We start from the raw sequence: 16387 nt of genomic DNA, 5'->3' as shown, positions 1-16387 counted from the left end.
GTACTGCACATGTTCCCCCTCCTAATTTGAGTAGGGGGGCAGATGTGCTCTACCTAGACTCAGCCAGTATTCTGTTGACAAAGCTGTGCTGTGCAGATCCGCAACTCAACACATCCCAGTGACCAGCTGATTGGCGGGGGTCTTGGATGTTGCATCAGAAAGTGATGCCATATCTTAGCGCTCACGTCATCTATTGTAGCCATATAGAAGATCGCCATGTATTGCTTCTTATAAAACCCAAGGACAGATATTGATATCATATCGATGGTGTTCACTTACACGTGTGCTGTAAATCCATAAACTTACAGGACCCTAGAATTGTCACTTTTACATTCTTTGGTTGTCTTGTAGCCATGGTTACTGAAATGTAGACATTCGAGTGGAAACAGAAAAAAAAAACAGTGTTTCCGTGACAACTGATGAAAGCATAACTGCATGAAAGCAAAAAAAAAAAAATATAAAAAATAATAATGCAAGAGCTGTATCTTTTTTTTTAGAGAGAAATCAGGGAAGAGACGAGCTTCACACGCACCACATGCCTGGTGTCAGATCGCTGGTGAGTCCTGCATTTGTCTTATTCTGTCCCCTGTCCTGTGGCCGGATATGTGCTTGTCGTGCCGTACCCTGTGTCATGTGCCTGGGCTGATTCCATACATTTCCCTAGAATGGTGGTGATGCGACCACCCTTGTTCTGCTATGAGTAATGATCTGCAGTCTGTGTTGAGCTATTATTGATGTGGACAGTCATGTAGAGCACGGTGATGTTCGAACAGAACATGCGTGTGATAGGAAAGTGCTGCTCAAGTGGTTGTAAAGGGCCCAGATCTTTTTTTGAGTAATTTATGATGCGTTAGCCGGCATGCATTGTTTGATCTGGAGTCTGTTATAAGATTATATGCACACTGCCAAAAAACAAGAATGAATATTTCTCTCATCCTGGGCATGTGTTCGGTTTGGTGCCCACCTGGCTTGCATTTTCAGTAACTGTTGCCCAGATGTATCCCTTTTTATAATTAAAAATTATTATTAAAAACAACTGCATTGAGATTCTTACCCATATGGTTCATGCTGAAGTCTGTATCCTCCATGTTTAAAGTTTGTGAATAAAGAAAACTCTTTTTTACTGATTCGGTGAAGTTGGACATTCGTTTATTTTTTTGCCCTTTTATTCCTGCTTTTTACAGAGGGGCATGGTTCCTATGGTATTAATGCAGAGCTGCCTAAGGCCAGTCTCACATGTCCAGATAATTCCGGTACCGGAAAAATCGGTACCGGAATTATCCGTGTCCGTGTGTCCGTGTGCTTACGTTGAACATCAGTGTGGCACAGGTGCGGCAGCCGTGTGCCGCCCGTGTGCCGACTGAGGACCACACGGACCGTGCAGGAGACAGCTCTAGAGTTAAGCGCTGTCCCCTGCGTGCGGTGCTGAAGCCGGTATTCATCCCTTCTTCCCAGCAGCGTTCGCTGGAAAGAAGGAATTAATAATCTTTTTTTTTTATTTATTTTTGTTTTTAAAATAAAGTTGCCGGTAATCTGCCCCCTCCCACCCCCTGTGCGCCCCCCCGCTGGCATTAAAATACTTACCCAGCTCCCTCGGCGCTTACATCCTCTCAGCGTCGCAGCTCTTCCTGTATGAGCGGTCACGTGGGGCCGCTTATTACAGTAATGAATATGCGGCTCCACCCCTATGGGAGGTGGAGCTGCATATTCATCACTGTAATGTGCGGCACCACATGACCGCTCATACAGGACAAGCAGCGACGCTGGGAGGATGGAAGCGCCAAGGGAGCCGGGTAAGTATTTTAATGCCAGGGGGGGGAGGAGGGGGAGGGCGCACAGGGGGTGGGAGGGGGCAGATTACCGGCAACTTTATTTTAAAAACAAAAATAAATAAAAAAAAAGGTTATTCATTCCTTCTTTCCAGCAAACGCTGCTGGAGAGAAGAAATGAATGGGGCTTCAGCACCACACGCGGGGGGGACACCGCTTACAGTAGCGCTGTCTCCTGCATGGCACACGGACTGCACACGGACAACATCTGTGTGCGGTACGTGTTTTACACGGACCCATTGACTTTAATGGGTCCGTGTAATACGTGCGCTCCCACGAACACTGACATGTCTCCGTGTTTTCCAAACGGACACATGGTCCATGAAAACACGCTGACATGTGCAGAGACACATTGATTTTAATGTGTCTACGTGAGTCAGTGTCTCTGTTACGTGAGGAAACTGTCACCTCACGTATCGGAGCCACTGACGTGTGAAACCGGCCTAAAGATATACCTCTTTAGTATTGCTGAAACTTAGGGGTAGATATATCATTAGTGCAATCTGGGGCCCAAGAGGTAAGTGGGTCACTGCCACCTCCAAAGCAGCAGTGGCTTTTGTCATAGTCACAACTATAGGACTGCAAAGGGTCCATATATTGTTCTTGCACCTCTTGCACAGGAACACTTTACTATCTCTGTCCTCCACTGCTAAACCATATGGTGGACTTAAACAAAAAAAAAACCCAGAATACTCTGAAGGAGCAGGAGTAAAATAAGAACATAATAACTTTGCCACTTTACCTCTTGCTGGTAAAGGGCAACCAGGGCATATGCCTTGCCACCCTGTCTACACCACAGTAAGTAGGCCACTGACATGTTGGACTGTGCAGTTATTTCAAGGTACAGTTGTCTCTGATGAAGTTTTACAATCGAAATATGTAAACTGACAATCTGCCACGAATAGCGACGCTTCCAGACAGTGTCTTGTGTGGAAAGCCGGGATGCTCCATGATTGCACTGAGCCCCTGTGTTCAAATCATAGCGCAACAAAGATGAATGACTAGTGGGAGAGCTGTGGGGTGTGACTTGATAAGTGATGTAACTATAAGGGGAGAATTTTTCAAAACTCTCTTCCCACAAAGATATCTTTATCTTAACAGGGTTGTCTGATCATAACATATTGATGACCTAGTATGACTTTTTTTTGTATCAACATTTATCAGGCAATGACAATTGAAAATATTAGGCAACATGCATAAAAGTGACCTGATCATGTTTGAGCCACTTGCATGGTGCACAGGGGCTTATTATTGCTCTGTACATACTCATAAAAGTGATAAAGCATACGTAGTGGTCTATGGGGCCATGCTGTACCTCCATATGTGACACAGTTCCCTGTGGACTGTACAGAGGCCTGAGGCACCATATGGGGGTATTTAGATTACCTTCGTGTGTAAACATTAATTCATGGATTTCTGTGATGACGATAACTGTCTAGAGATTACCACCGCAATATGACCTGCTGTGCTGCATGCTGTAGACCTATATATGAGGCACTCCGAGGTACAGTATGGATCCTTACCACACCATGGGTCCTTTTTTATATATCTACGCAGCACATAATGAGGTCTAATCACTGTAACATAAATGTTTGAGCTGATTCTTGGATGTTTTCCATTGGTCTGAAGATAAAAATACTAAAGCCAATTCTTGACTAGGTGATTCATCATGGTGCACAAAAGTAACAGCTAAATCAACCTTAGCAATGCTACATCTGTGTATTATATTTCACAAATCTATATATAAAATGCCTTCACTGCACAGCTTTGTTATTCTTAAGCTTCGTATTTATTACATCAGGGATTTGACAAATTCCTTTCTTATGATACTGACTTGTAAGTCATTTTCTCACATCGTGTTTGATCGCTTTGTGACCATATAAGATGTGTTGGACAGACTGGTGATCAATAAACATGAAATTTCACAGATATTTCTGATGTGACAAGTCAATAAAACCTGGAGCTGATGTGGAATTATGACCTTAAAAAACACCAAGAAAAAGGCAGAGAAGCTTACCTGCCCAGGCCTCAAAACAAATGCACTAACAGGGCGCAGTGGACCCAATTAAAGATGGTGGCTACACAGGTGCAGTAATACCGATGAGACAGCCAGCCTACAATCAGGGATTGACCGTTTGGTACACCAGTGCACAAAAAGATACAGTCTGCATGCGGCAATGTTCACACACAGGAGATGCAGAGCATTTGGCTCACACAGCCTATTAAAGACGCCCATACTCTTAGATCAGGCGGGCTGTCCAGTGCTAACTAAAATGCATCTCCTGTGTGTGAACATTGCCGCATACAGACTGTATCTTTTTGTGCACTGGTGTACCAAATGGTCAATCCCTGATTGTAGGCTGGCTGTCTCACCGGTGTTACTGCACCTGTGTAGCCGCCATCTTTAATTGGGTCCACTGTGCCCTGTTAGTGCATTTGTTTTGAGGCCTGGGCAGGTAAGCTTCTCTTCTTGGTGTTTTTTTTTATAGATTTTTTGGAGGATTTTCAAGTCCTCTTTTTGTGGTTATGATGTTAGAGTAGAATTATGACATTAGTCATAAACTATGCTTCGAGGGTGCACATGTTTATTTTTCAAGGATAAAGGAGATCTAGGGAGAGGACGCTCATTCCTGAGGGAAATTACATGATTCATTCTTGTGAACTACACGCTAATGTGTTTAATACCATGGTCTAAGAAAAGATATGGGAAGGTTTAAAGGGACCATCAAAAGTCATTGATTGACTTAAAGGGGCATGTCTCATCAAAGACTTTGTTGGTATAGTCACACTATTTGGGCTCCACCAGATTGCTAGAATGTTGTGCCATTTTGTCTTCTGGTGCCACTTTGTTGACTCTGCTCAGCCTTTTCCAAGTGTTAACATGGGCAGCAATCATCTGTAATGGTCACTAAAGGAGACTAGTGCATTTTGTTGGGTCTGCTCAGCATTTCTCAGGTGTCAGTTGTAGGCAGTGATTGACTATAATGGTCATTGAAGGAACCTGATACCATTTTGTTGGCTTTGCTCAGATTTTTCAAGATGTCAAATGTCAACATGGAGCGCCATTCATTATATTAGTCATTGATCGATCCAAGTGGATTGGACAATAATGGCACAATGCTTTTCTAATGATATTGCTCCACCATAGTGATGCAGAAAAAATACTGTTAGACCAGTGTTCCCCAACTCTGGTCATCAAGAGCCACCAACAGGTCATGTTTTCAGGATTTCCTTAGTATTGCAGAGGTGTTGACTGCATCACCTGGACAAGCAATAATTCCATCACCTGTGAAATACTAAGGAACACCTGAAAACATGACCTGTTGGTGGCTCTTGCGGACTGGAGTTGGGGAACACTGTGTTAGACCCTCACGATGGAGGAATGTTCTAGTAATATGCCTCCAATATCATTGATGAGATCACCTCTGAAAAAGGGTTTTCCTACTATGGACCTTTATTACCTACCGTATACACTGGATAGATGTTGCTGATTATGATAATTGGGGGCCTTACAAATGGGATCTCTGATGGTGTGATATGTTATGTGGGTATCATTTTGTGTATATTTATACTTTACTGATTTTCATAGTGTTCTCTTGTTGCCCTGTATCATTCCATGTATTCCCCATATTGTCTAGAGTCTCAATTACCTTCCAAAAGGCTGATAATTGGATTAGCTCACTTACTGTCTGCAGCCTGACTGTATCTATGCCTCTTGATGAACCCTCTGTAGTGCCTTAATCCCTGAGGCACCTTTGTCAGGTCTGGGAGGCCTGAAAACCACCCCAACCTGTCTGACTACCCCTGGACATAAGGAGGGGGCTGGGGAGGACAGGAACTGAGAAGTCAGTTCCTGTGTGGTGAGGATGGTGTGAACACAGCACATCAGAGAGAAAGGGAAACATATGGATTTTTTATCCTCTGTCTGCTGGATTATTGGACTCTCATCTCCTTGGACATTTTATCCTGTTACTGAACTGCATTCGTGTTCTGGACTATTGTATCCTCAGTGTGGTGGATTGTTTATGGACCTTTTAGTTTTGCCTGTAATAAAGGTCTTGGGATTGTTCACACTTCCCTCGCTCTGTTGATTGTGTGGTATCGAAGAAGGACCCCGTGACAGGATCCCTGTGACTATTAGAACTAGGGTCATAATCCTGGACAAACACTGTAAGAAATTAGCACTGCTTCCGTGGTTTAAGGCCATGGGACTGACAGAAACAGACATTTTGGTTGATTGGCTTCTTGCATATATTCCTAGAAACCCCCATTATCCAATTTTATGGTATCTTTCAACTCCCTACCCCCAAATATAAGTTAAACCTGTATGAGTAAATACCCAGCACATTATGAAAGTAAAGACTCCCCCATACACCTTACATGGCTGTCGGACAAATAATGGTTCAGCTAAGTATGATTGCAGCCAGGTATGTTTTTGTTTGAAATGCTCCATCATTTTAGTGAAAATATAGTTTGAAGGTCTGGGAACTATAGGGAGAGACTTGTCTAGTCAGGTTTCGCCTCTAGATGGCTTCTCCCTGTTCTGCTGCTCCAGGTGATTCACAAGTTATTCCCAATGTACAGTAAATGGAAACATTGCGACACTCCTGTTATAGGTGCTCAAGTCCTAAACAATAGAAGTATTCAGCAAAAACTTGGCACTCAGATGGATGCAAATTATTTACACTTTAATGGCAGTGAAGTAGTACAGCAGAACGACAACAGACGTTTTGGTCAATAAAGACCTTCATCAGTGTACTACAAATCAATAGGAAAAGAAAAATATACAGTACAGACCAAAAGTTTGGACACACCTTCTCATTTAAAGATTTTTCTGTATTTTTATGACTATGAAAATTGTAAATTTTTGTGTAAAGCAGTCTTCAAAGCAAAAGGTGGCTACTTTGAAGAACCTAGAATATAAGACATATTTTCAGTTTTTTCACACTTTTTTGTTAAGTATATAATTCCACATGTGTTAATTCATAGTTTTGATGCCTTCAGTGTGAATTTACAATTTTCATAGTCATGAAAATACAGAACAATCTTTAAATGAGAAGCTGTGTCCAAACTTTTGGTCTGTACTGTATATAAATCCAAAGTCACATATGTCAATAAATTCAAAGATAAATAAATAAATAAAATAATTGTGAGAAAACCTCCATGAATGACTCTTTCTTTTGTTAACATCAAAATCTGGTATCTAGGTAAATATATAAAAGGAAAAAGAAAAAAAAACATACCACACTGCTTATGAGAATTGGGAGAAGAGAGGGACATAGTATCCAGCAGCATGTGCCATCTGTGAGCGCCATGATAAATGACAGGTGAGGGAAGCTCATAAATGTACAGTGGGAGAAATAAATATTTTATCCCTTGCTGATTTTGTAAGTTTTGCCCACTAACAAAGACATGAACAGTCTATAATTTTAAGGGTAGGTTAATTTTAACATTGTGAGATAGAATATCAAAAATAAAATCCAGAAAATTACATTGTATAAATTATATAAATTTATTTTCACTTTTGCAGTGAGAAATAAGTATTTGATCCCTCTGGCAAACAAGACTTAATACTTGGTGGCAAAACCCTTGTTGGCAAGCACAGCAGTCAGACCTTTTTTGTAGTTGATGATGAGGTTTGCGCACATGTCAGGAGGAATTTTGGTCCACTCCTCTTTGCAGATCATCCCTAAATCATTAAGATTTTGAGGCTGTCGCTTGGCAACTCAGAGCTTCAACTCCCTCCATAAGTTTTCTATGGGATTAAGGTCTGGAGACTGGCTAGGTCACTCCATGACCTTAATGTGCTTCTTTTTGAGACACTCCATTTTTGCCTTGGCTGTATGATTTGGGTCATTGCCTTGCTGGAAGACCCAGCCATGACTCATTTGTAATGTCCTGGCAGAGGGAAGGAGGTTGCCACTCAGGATTTTACGGTACATGGCTCCATTCATTCTCTCATTGATGCGGTGAAGTAGTCCTGTGCCCTTAGCAGAGAAACACCCCCAAACATTATAAAGATACAGTCATTCATGGAGGTTTTCTCACAATTATTTTATTTATTTATTTGAATTTATTGACATGGCATGTGACCTTGAATTTATATATATTTTTCTTTTCCTATCGATTCATAGTGCACTGATGAAGGTCTTTATTGACCGAAACGTCTGTTCTTTTGTACTACACTGCCATTAAAGAGTAAATAATTTGAATCCATCTGAGTGCCAAGTTTTTGCTGAATAGTTCCCTGTGTACAGATATGGAATAAACTTGTCAATCAATAGGAGGGGTGCGGGCAGAAGCCAAACAAGGACGACGTTGGACTAGTCTTTACTCTCGCCATGGTCTCTATGACCCCTATGTTTGCCCTTCAAACTATATCTTCCCTGAAATGCCGGAGCGTTTCCAAGAAACACTTTCCTAACTGCAATTGTGCAGCTAGATTATGATTCATGCTAATTGGGGTTTAGGTAGTATGAATCAGCTGACAGTTTCCCTTTAATACCCTTAGCTGTGTCTGTGTTTCCAATGGCTTCATCCTAAACTCCTCTGTGTCCTCTGCCAATGTGTTACACATATGGTGACGTAAACTCAAATCCACTATTTGTTCTATAAGAGAATCTGAGGGACAATGAATTATGGATATGAAAAAAACATTTGTGGTATGGATGGAATAAATGCTGCAGCTAATGATATAATATGGGTCGTTAGCTTTGTTGTTAGGTATAGCCTTCTATTAGTAATGAGAAGTAATTGTAATTGAAAGTTTACTTCATGTAAACCATCCTTTGCCCTAGTTGGATGCCATCCATTTCCCGCTTTCTTTACAATATGGTATGCTGATTCAGGCTCCGTTAAACTGTGGCTTTTGGTTCAAGGGTCTAATCTCATAACTCATAGTCTCTGTGAGTCTGACTATCATCAATCCCTCTTCTATCATCTCCTATTCAATTATTTTAATGTTTTGGATGTTAATAGAGGTAACCATTATGACCAGTACAACCAAACATTCCGTAAAAATCCAAGGGTGACTGTAGATCACCTCAATTTTCCTTTGTTCTTGCTATGTTCTACCTAAAGAGGGACAAGATGCTGACATACTGGTAGGGGAGGGTAGCAATGGCTCTTTAACCAGGGATGTCCACCTTTACAGGGGCTCTACAGTCAAGAAAAAAAATCAAGGGAGGCACCAACCCCAAAGATTGAATAGTCAAGTGGGTAAGTAAGTATTGGGCTTTCGCTTTCATGATCCCTCAAGTAAAGGGTGAGGGTGAGTCAGCACATGTAATTGGCCCCATTGCGATAGGCCCCTGTCTATCTATATAAGCCCCTGCTCATAAGACCCACATACTATACAGGTGCTGTTGACATTGAGGAATTAAACTGAACATGGACCATGACCATGGAAATGGAATCAAAATCCCAAGTGCTGTGTTTATGTCAAAGGGGTATAAAGCTAGAGCCGTTCAGTCTGAGGACACCATCAAACAGCATGTGATATTTCTCTTCCCTAATTGTGGCATTGTGGGGTGTAGATAATCTACACTGTCTGCCCCACATGAAGATCACGATGTCACATTTTCACATTGAGTTAATGATTCTGAGTGGGTTGCGTTGCATCGTGCAATAGCAAGAACAAATGTTTTTGGTCATTTGACTTGTCTGAAACTTACAGTCATGCAACCAGAGTTGGTGAACAGGTGGACTCTCATGAATTGGCCAGTTTGTGCGCTAAGCACCTTCATTTTTTAACACATTTTCTACTGAAGTAATGCAATTCCAATTTCATGCATTCAATGTTTGCATATTATAGCATTTCAGAATGCAGCTGTATTTTCTTTGTCATTCTTTTTATAAATAGTCCATTTTTTATAAGGAAAAACAAACGGATTTTCAAACCTGTTCCACATATGTCTAATTTTTTTACATCCATCCACGTGGAATTTGTTTTTGTACATTAACAATTGAAAAATATATGAGACCAAATTCAGTTTCCTATGTTAATAATTACAACATGTCTGCATAAAACAGATGGAATAAGGATAATTATTTCAAGGGCTTTTTGGAGCAGAACCCAAAGACTTGAAAAGATGAGTCTCATCTGAAAAACGGAAGAGAATAGTGCACCCTGACATTTTTTCACATGGACTTTTGGTCCATATGAAAGAACACTCATCTGAGCAGCCCAATTGAACAACATTAGTCAGTGCGCTGTCAGTGTGCCATCCAATTGCAACACGGACAGCACATGTACGTATACCACGCTTGTCTTAGCGAGCCCTTAATTGGAGCCATGCTTTACTCTTCAGAGCAAATGGCTGGGGAAAACAGTTTTAAGTACTGTAAAAATATTTTTTTTTTCTAAATATAATTTATGTTCCATTTAGGCACCAGTTTTGGACGTGCTGTGCTTGCTGAAAGTGAAAGCGTAATACATATGGATCCCCCTCTTCATTAAATTACCTGGTACTGCAGGAACACACAGTGAAAACTACAGTATATACAAGCAGGAGAAAAGCAAAGAACATAATCTTGTGAATCAATTTTAGATATACCAATTTTCCCTACATGCCAACTTAATCACATCTAAGTGCTGGAATTCTATTACTGTTCTTTTGCTAAAATGATCCTTCAATAGCCGACTGGTTCAGGCATTGTCTGGATGGAAGTCATTGATATGCCTCGTACATATATGCACATATGCCTTCTTGTAAAAAAGAAGAACACTTCCAGAATACTAAATGTTTCTACACATTGCACTGTAAACAAGGGGGGTGGAGAATTTGTATGATGAGCGAGTGGTGTCCCCCACAGTTGTGTGCTACTGATTTTAACAATGTATGACGAATGTCGTAATGTCGCATGAGGACATGTTGATATTGTTGGAGCCAAGTGATCACAAGAAAAAACCCAAAATGCCACTATTCAAGTGCAGAACAAGAAAATTCGTACTGCCTTGGTCCGGCAGCCACAGAATGCCGACGTGGGTGTAAGACCACAACTGTAGCTACAGGAATGAAAAGTTTGAGGATGTGAACGCACAGAGCCGCTGGCTGCATGTGGCAGAGACTTCACCCAAAAGTGGTAAATGTCCATATGATTATGAAGCAAAGAAATAACACTTTCTTTATGTGCTGAGGATTAGGTTTGACTTTTATTGACTACCGCTTTTTACAAGGTGCAAAGCTTGGAGGTCATGCTCAGGCAGAGGTGCAGTTTGCAACAACAACTGAAGAAAAGTATTTTTAAAAGTAAATACCACCTTGTTATGTTCCAGTGGTGGCTTTTGTCCTGTTGTAAGGAGATGGACATATTGCCCACGTTCCCACTTGAAGAAACATGTATTATTGTAATGTGAATTGTAATATATAATGTGAATGGTGACGTGTGTTAAAGATATTAGTAGTGTTGATAATGTGAATTATCTGACAGAAGGGATAGCACAAGTTAATGTTTGGAACTAGCCCAGAGTGGGAGGGGATATGTTGAAGGGAAAGTGACAGTTTCCTGGTAGTGAGGCAAAGAGGGCCTGGCCTGCTTAGAGAAGGGACCTAAGGTCCAATGTGAGCAGTGCCACATCATTGGGTTTCCCTAAAGTGAGAAGAGTTTAGAGGAAAGGGATAGTGTGATCTGGAGCAGAAGTGACGGAGAGACAGAGTGAATTATCGGAGACGGGTCCTGGAGGCCTAGAGTTTATAGCTCCGGAAGATAAAGGGCATAGACAGGACTGGGTACGCTAGACAAATAGTGTCCCGGGTGGGAGTTCCAGAGCGTCAGAATTAGAGAAGATAAGTATAGGCCATACTGGCACCATATGAGTAAATGACTCTTGCTAAGCTGAACTGTAGTATTGAGCTGGGTTGTGGTAATTTAGTGAGAAACAGTGAATACAGAGGACAAGTGAAGAGAGTAAAGAGAGTAAAGTAGAAGGAACTGAAACTGTGTGGAAAATGCTCCAAATTGTGAAGGAAATATTCATAAGCTTCTGTACCCACTCTTCTCCTGTATATATTCCCTACCAAGTACCCTTTCAGTAAAAAGTTTATTTCTAAATGGTGGTCTCCCTCAATGAACTGTATAACATCTGGTCCTGGTAAACTGGCATCATTGGTTACATGTGGCTTGCTCGGGCGTAGCATCCTCACAGCACAAGCCATGCATCCAGTCAGGACTCTCACTTTCATATAACTTGCCAGGGAATATGTGAAGAGTACCTCACCGATGGCTACGGCTCCACACCACGTTACACTTGGTGCAGTTGACAGAACCGTGTCTTGCAGCTAAAAGGGCAGAATGATGCAGGGCAGACTTGAGTTGCGTGAAGGATAACGACCGTTAAGCAGTCTAAGATTGCACTGAACATGGACTCTGTAATGGTGGTTAGTGGCACAGAAGAACAAGAAGGTCCCACCTATCATGAGCGTAGAAGGAGCGAAAGAGCACAATGAGGTATCCAGCCCTCCAGAGCTTACGCCTACTGGAGGGAGTGATGGAACTGGAAATCCTGGCCACTGCAAGAAAATGAAGTGGAAGGAAAAGACCCTCCCAAGAAGGTGTGACTCAAGAAAATGGTCGGAAGAAATAGAGAAACAGGATGGAGAGCCAAAGAGAAGCCCATCCAGCAAAAGATGGAGCTGTGATGTAGGACGCAAAGCGGTGAGAGAGACGGCGCCATTGGTCTGCTGCAGGTTGATGAGAATGTGCTACTGCATGGTGACAGAGTCGAGAGTTATGAGAGCGAGATAAGGCCTGATGTTAAGTGTGAGACATTGAAGGCAGGGGAAGCACGTGAGGAGAGAGACCGGGAATGGAGCTGTAACTGAGCTCTTCCCAGGATAAAGCGCAAAAGAAACCGGACACCGGAGTCTGTGGTTGCACAGGTACTAAGGGTCCAGCAGCTAGAACCAGGGGGCAGGAGATTGCAAGTCTCCTGGCCCATCTAATACCTGGATGCACCACAGCAAGTCAGGAGCCTGGGGCTTCCAGTGAGAAGACAGTGCCCATGAAAGGCTCATGCTGTTAACCATACAGGTTAGGAGTAACAGAGACTGAGAGGAACTTGTGTAAAGCTTCAGGCAGCAAGGGACACAGAATTCAGTGCAGATGGAAGGCCTCCGAACCCACCTGGCTAAGTGGATCCTAAGTTACTCCCAGGTTGCCCGGACCCCATCTACACCTGTACCCTGTGCCCAGGACTGCACCTGAAATTCACCAGTAAAAGGTAAGGAGACTGCGGTCAGCTGCGAGAGTTGATGAGCCTCATGAGAGAAGGGCTGAAGCACGATTTCATGGAGGGAGCGATCGCTTCCCTAATCGACGAACACTAGTGCCAAGTGAGAAGGTGCCATCCCGTGAGTTGCCAGTTCCTGTCTCGGGCTATGTTGGGGACAGAAGAGTTAGGCGCTTGTGACCTGAAGGTGAGGGAATGCCAGATGACCTGGCGGAGCAGGTCACCAAGTTCTTTGTTGACGGATCGGAGAATGGATCTAGGAGAAAAACCTGGATCTGAGCGAGGTCAAAGGAAGACCGGTGAGGAGAAAGAAAATAAGATTAGAAGCTGGAAGAGACCGTGTTGTGATTGTTTCACCTGATAGCCAGAACAGTTCAAGGTTCCTGAGGGTCATGGTCCAGCGGGTGTAAGACCTACATATATCTGGAACTCCCCTACCTTATTAGCCATGAATAATTGAAGTTGTTAATCCCCCCTTGTGGATTGAGAGACATTGCAGTCACTGGAGGGTTCTACACCCTCAGTCGAGGACTGAGTCTGAATTCTGGTGGATGTTGCCCCTAAGGGACTAGGTGTGTACCTGTCTCATGGACAGGAGTGGAGTTGAAGGACTGTGTCCCCGTCCTACGAACTGATGGGGACAATGGACTGTACCCATGCTAAAAAGGGCTACCCTTAAAGGGAAGGACTGAATATGTTGTTGGCTTGGGGGCCCTTGTTCAGAGGGGGCCAAATTAACCCGAAGGACCTTTGCCGGGTTAGGAGAACAGTAAAAAGGACTCGGATCGTCGTAGTTCCAGGGTCCTAACTGAGAGGACCGGCTCTGTGTTTCTCAAGCAAAAGAATGAGACTTTTTCTGGTTTGAGCTAAGTAATGTGCAGTAGAGTGGTTCGGTATCTTTTACTGCATCTGGTGATGTAAGTTATGTTTCTTTTACCTTTACCGTGTTTTTGGTGGCCCATTAGCCTTTTTTGAGGGCCGTATTGCTGCAATTTTCACAGTCTGCCGCAATAACGGACCTCAAAAAATCTGCGGATCACCATTTTTCGGATTTCCAATACTATGGCAAAAGTATGTGAAAAAAAGGCATTCCGCAAAAACGGTAGTCATGGTGCACCGCAAAAACAAGCTTCCGTTGTTTTTGCGGCCCCATTGATTTTCAATGGTGGCCGTGCCTGTAAGCCGTGAAAAATATCGAGCAGGCTCGATATTTTTTCAAGGCGTAAATATGACTCTCGGAATTATTGCAGCCTGTTTTTGCGGCCCCATAGAAATCTATTGGGGCTGCAAAAACGGGACGCAAAACCACAGCAAGTGTAAAAGAAGCCTTACACTGACGAGCAAAAGGATAAAACTGTTTTGAACTTTTGACTTTCAGGCTCCATATCTTGCCATCCCCTACTGCTTCGAATATGAGACACCATCATTTTAAAGGCAGTCCTCTTGGCTATCTTACACATAAATTTGACTTGCAACTGTTTAGCATATGATTAGTTATCAGATTCTTGTCATGTCACTGCATTGTTACTGTTTTACACCTGGTGGTGGAAAAATTATTTTCTTCCTGTATACTACAAAATACAAACTGTTCTCACATTCGCTAATAGCTCATTGTGTTATTATTAGTTTGATTGCCAAGCAAAAGGTTATTGGTTTGAATCAAGTTATGAAGAAAATTTCCCAAGAAAAGAGATAGAGCATCATTCATTTCATCGATAGCAGTCTTAGGCAAGAAAATTGCCAAACTGAATCATGTAAGTGCCATGACAGTTGGAAGAATACGAAATGAAGTCTGTCCATCCATTCCAAAGCAGAGAGGTGGACATGCAGGCAAAATATTTGAGTCAACAAGTCAGCTCATAACAAGGTCTTTCATTTCTGGCACAACAAACTAGGCAGTGGAGGTGGCTCATATGCTTCATAAGAGTGAGATCACAGATGTCCATGCAAGCACTATGTGATGCACGTTACACAAGTCTGTAATGGTGGCCAGAAAAAAGCGAAGAAGCCTTGACTTCAATATTGATATAAGAAGCGTTGGCTTGAGTTTGTAAAAAAGTGCAAACATTGAACAGTGGAAGATTGGAAACAGGTGATTTGGAGTGATGAGACGAAATTTAATAGACTCTGATGGGTGCAAATGAATCTGGCAGAAACAAGGGAGCTACAGGTGGGTATCCTACAAGACGAGTTTCTTCGTACATTCGAGTACTGTGGATATGAAAAGGACATTGAGGATTGCTGAAGAAATGGTTCAATGACAATGATATAGAGGTGTGGGATTGGCCTAAACAGTCCCCAACCTCAATCCAATTGAACACTTGTGGGTATAGTTGAGGAAAAAGCTGTACACATATCTAAGTGAGTATACTTTGGGAACGTGTAGAAGAGACCTGGGATCAGATTTTGGTCGAGACATGCTTCAATCGGATCGAGAGCATGCCCAGAAGGATTCAGACAGTATTGAAAGGTGGATTTACAAAATACTAACAAAATAATAAAAATAACATTTTTTAGGAGCAAAATAGAAACAACGCAGTGACATGACAAGAATCTTCATAACTAATCATATGGTAAATAGTTGCAAGTCAAATTTATGTAGAGATAGCCAAGATGATTGTCTATAAAATTATGGTAATCTCACATTCGAAGCAGTAGTGGATGGTGAGATATGGAGCCTGAAAGTCAAAAGTTCAAAACATTGTTACCCTTTTGCTCATCACTGTATTTGTCAAAAATATTTAAAAGCTTATGAAGGGCTTATAAATGTACTTCACTAACCATAGAAACCATAGAAAAACGCATGAAAGACTCCCAGACTATAAGAAATAAGATTCTCTGGTCTGATGAGATGAAGATAGACCTTTTTTGTGATAATTCTAAGCGGTATGTGTGGAGAAAACCAGGCACTGCTCATCACCTGCCCAATACAATCCCAACAGTGAAACATGGTGGTGGAACCATCATGCTATGGGGGTGTTTTCCAGCTGCAGGGAAAAGACAATTGGTTGTCATTGACGGAAACATGTCAAGTACAGAGATATCATGGATGAAAACCTCTTCCAGAGTGCTCTGGACCTCAGACTTGGCCGAAGGTTCACCTTCCAACAAGACAAATACCCTAAGCACAGAGCTAAAATAACAAATGAGTGACTTCAGAACAACTCTGTGACCGTTCTTGATTGGCCCAGCCAGAGCCCTGATCTACACCCAATAGAGCATCTCTGGACAGAAATGAAAATGGCTGTCCACCAATGTTCACCATCCAACCTGACGAAACTGGAGAGGATCTGCAAGGAAAAATGGCAGAGGATCCCCAAGTGCAGGT

At 42.3% G+C, this 16387-nt stretch overlaps 1 protein-coding gene across 1 annotated transcript in view; it reads left to right on the top strand.

The window, feature by feature from the left end:
* Positions 1 to 495: 495 nt before the first annotated feature.
* ZNF831 (zinc finger protein 831) overlaps positions 496 to 16387 on the top strand; it is a 214089-nt gene continuing 198197 nt past the window's right edge. The window contains exon 1 of the mRNA XM_069751223.1: positions 496 to 556. The gene's annotated coding sequence lies outside the window, so the exon portion shown is untranslated. The remainder of the gene's footprint in view (positions 557 to 16387) is intronic.

The sequence above is a fragment of the Ranitomeya imitator genome, chromosome 2 (genome assembly GCF_032444005.1).
Source record: "Ranitomeya imitator isolate aRanImi1 chromosome 2, aRanImi1.pri, whole genome shotgun sequence".
Classification (NCBI taxonomy): Eukaryota; Metazoa; Chordata; class Amphibia; order Anura; family Dendrobatidae; genus Ranitomeya; species Ranitomeya imitator.
This window is presented reverse-complemented; position numbering and strand designations above follow the sequence as displayed.